The sequence below is a fragment of the Mus pahari genome, chromosome 9 (genome assembly GCF_900095145.1).
Source record: "Mus pahari chromosome 9, PAHARI_EIJ_v1.1, whole genome shotgun sequence".
Lineage (NCBI taxonomy): Eukaryota > Metazoa > Chordata > Mammalia > Rodentia > Muridae > Mus > Mus pahari.
Genome location: NC_034598.1, coordinates 28,288,824 through 28,292,565, shown reverse-complemented (window position 1 = coordinate 28,292,565; position 3,742 = coordinate 28,288,824).

Sequence of the window (3,742 nt, the reverse complement as noted above, 5' to 3'; positions counted from 1 at the left end):
CTGTCCTGGAACTCACTCTGTAGACCAGGCTGACCTCGAACTCAGAAATCCCCCTGCCTCTGTCTTCGGAGTGCTGGGATTAAAGGCATGCGCCACCACGCCCAGCTGTTTTTTTGTTTTGTTTTGTTTTTTTTAAGGGAATTTTTTTATTTTTTGCCAGACACCCATGTGGGCTGTCCGGGTTCAGACAGAGTTTAAGGGCCTTCCAGCAACACCAAGGAATAGCCCTGGCCAAATGCCAGTTGCTATTCCAACTTGTATAACCCAAATCAAAGGTGCAAACCTAAAACAAAGAAAAAAAAAAAAAAAAGATAGAAAGAAAAAGAAAAAAAAAGAAAAGAAAAGAAAGGAAAAGAAAACAAGGAAAAGATGGTGCCAGCCCTCAGCGTGAGGAGGTTTAGGGCCTTTGGACTAATGCCAGCCGGCCAGGGCACTCACCTGTCTCCTGCTCGCACAGGAGGTTCTCTTAAATCCACCTTGGGTGCTAGGTGCCCCTCTGTGTCCATTCCCTGCCTCACTACCCCACTCCGGGTAGCCAGGCCCATTGTGCAGGGAGCTGGAGGAAGGGAGGGAAGCTTAGCCAGGCGGGGGTGGGAGGGTGGGGGGGTGGGTTCAGTGCTGGATCTTGGTCAGCAAAGAATGCCTGGGCAAAACACAAACCCGGGAACAGCTTTTGAGAACTGGTTCAGTTTATCGGAGGGGAAAGGGGAGTATTTATGCCCCTGGGGAGGTGCCCAGGGTTTCTGGAGCAAGTTTTGTGTAGCTGTGCACCCTTGGTCAAGGTGGAGGTCTTGGAAGATGCTTCGTCGGCATACTCAGTGGCTGTGTGGTTTAGGTATGGGATGGCAGACGACTTCATAAGGAGCGGTAGTAAATTCCTGCCCGCGTTGACGGTGGGGAGCTGCTTTATGGAGCGGGGGTTGCGAGGAGAGAGGGAGCCAATTTCCTGCTGTAATCATATTTGAGGTATCTGGGGTTGAAGCTTCTTTGACCCTTCTTCTGTCACCCTGGGCCATTCCGGTCCCACAGTTTGGGGAGTTGTGGAAGTGAGGGGACGGAGGACAGTTAGATATTCTAGAGGAGTACAGAGAGGTAGAGAGCCCAGATTCTGAAGACAGGACAGAAAACTCAGGCTCTCCTTGCAGAAAGGACTCAGGAGCTCAGTGGATGTGAGGCCCTGGCCTCAAGGTGTAGAAAGCTGCAACGCTAGCTAGCAAGTCGAGAGGGTTCTGATGCCGGGGCTCAGCTGTAACACTAGTAGGTGAAGAACCGACTTCTGCTCATGGTAGCTTCTGCTGAGGATGTCACTAATAGGGCTCCCTACAATTGGAAGTCGGGATAGCAAACTCTAACCTGAGCAATGGAGCTTTGTAAATCTTTGGCTTTTAAGGCCTGGAGCCATAAATCTCTCTTGTATTCAGGATTTAGAGCTTTAAAACTGAGTCAGTTCTGTTCACAAGGCTTTGCCAATTCAAGGCCAAAGACAATCAAAACTGGTAGAGCTATTTCTGGAGAACTAAAGGCCCCCGAGCTTACTCGTAAGTAACTAGTAGTCTACTAGTAGATCACCTAGTAGTCTAACGATCTGAGATCATCACTATGCACTAAGACCTCTCGGAACCCTACTTTCTTTCGTGTTGGCCGATATTCCGTGGTTACTTAAGGTCTGCCTCTGTCACTAGAGTCTAGGGGAGCAGAGACCCCGTTCTTACTGATGGTGATAGTCTGTATGCTTACTGCCCATACACTAGAACTGCTGGTCTCTGGAGTGTAACTGACTGATGGGCCACATTCCCAGCCTGTGCAAGGCCCTGGGTTTGACTTCTAGCAAAATAAATAAATGAGTAAATAAATTAATGAAACAGCCGGGCGTGGTGGCGCACACCTTTAATCCCAGCACTCGGGAGGGAGAGGCAGGCGGATATCTGAGTTCGAGGCCAGCCTGGTCTACCAAGTGAGCCGACAGAGTGAGTTCCAGGACAGCCAGGGCTATACAGAGAAACCCTGTCTCAAAAAAAAAAAAAAAAAACAAGAACAAAAATAAATAAATAAATAAATAAATGAAACGAAGGGCTGGCTCCTGGGCCCTGTTGTAGAAGGTTGCAGTACTCCATGAATAGACAGCTCTCTTGATCTCTGGGCAAGAGGAAGGACCCCCTTTCCTTAGGTGGACTTCCCCTTCTCTGCCTGATCTGAAGGAGCCTGACCCCCTTACATCCTTTACCTGCAAGATGTCATGGAGCCTTGGTGAGATTAGACCACTTCCTCCCAAAGAGAACCTGTCCAGCCAGCACCTGGAATTCCTGAAATGCTTCTCCATGCAAATGAGGTATTCCTCCTACCCAAAACCCAAAACTCCAGCCAAGGACACATACCTACCCTGGAGATCCCTACCCCTGTCCCCAAAACTATATAGCCCTTAATTCACCCTGAATAAAGTCAACCTGCTTCTCAGAAGCTGATCCCAGAAGTCTGTCATTTCCATCGTCCTCACTGGCTGTCTGAATCCTGACCTGAAACTCTGCTCTGTTTGTCCTAGTGGCCAGTGGCCATCAGCCCCTGGGGGACTGGGGAGGAGGGAGAGGACCACATTGGGTCAGCAGTTAAAAGCAGTGCCTGCTTTTTTAGAGGACCTGGGTTTGGTTCCCAACACCCACACGGCACCTCACAACTAGGTGTAACTCCAGTTCTAGAGAATCTAACACTCTTAAACAGATACAGATGCAGGTCAAACCCCAATGCACATACAATAATAATAATAATTTAAAAAACAACAAAAAAAGCACCTGCTGTTCTTGCAGAGTTCCATTCCAAGCACCCATGTCCAGCAACTCGGAGCCTCCTGGAATTCCAGCTCCAGAGGTTTCAATGACAAGACCCTCCTCTGGAATTCCAATCATGCATAACTATATTTTCTTTTTTTTTTTTTTTAAAGATTTATTTATTTATTATACGTAAGCACACTGTAGCTGTTTTCAGACACTCCAGAAGAGGACGCCAGATCTCATTACAGATGGTTGTGAGCCACCATGTGGTCGCTGGGATTTGAACTCAGGACCTTTGGAAGAGCAATCGGGTGCTCTTACCTGCTGAGCCATCTCACCAACCCACTATACTTTCATATTGATATACATAAATAAATTTTTAAAAAGGCTTTAAGATAAACATGGCCTATTTTGGACTACAGTCAGGTCTTTAGTAAAACAAGAGGCTTGACTGACTAGTCCCTTTCTGATGGTGTTGGTGGACATGTAGTTTTGGCTTTTATTGTTTGTTTTTCTTTTTTTTTTAAGATTTATTTATTATATCTAAACACACTGTGGCTGTCTTCAGACACTCCAGAAGAGGGCGTCAGATCTCTTTATGGATGTTTGTGAGCCACCATGTGGTTGCTGGAATTTGAACTCAGGACCTTAGGAAGATCAGTTGATGCTCTTACTCACTGAGCCATCTCACCAGCCCCCTATTATTTGTTTTTCAAGACATAGCTGTAGCCCTGGCTGTCCTGGAACCCGCTGTGTAGACCAAACCTCTGAGAGACCAGAACTCTCTGCCTGCCTCTGTCTCTCAAATGCTGAAAATGAAAAGGGCATGTGCCTTAGCATGGTGGCACACGCCTTTAATCCCTGCACAGAGGCAGAGGCAGGCACATTTCTGAGTTGAGGCCAGCCTGGTCTACAAAGTGGGTTCCAGGACAGCTAGAGCTATACAGAGAAACCCTCTCTCAAAAAAACCAAAAAAA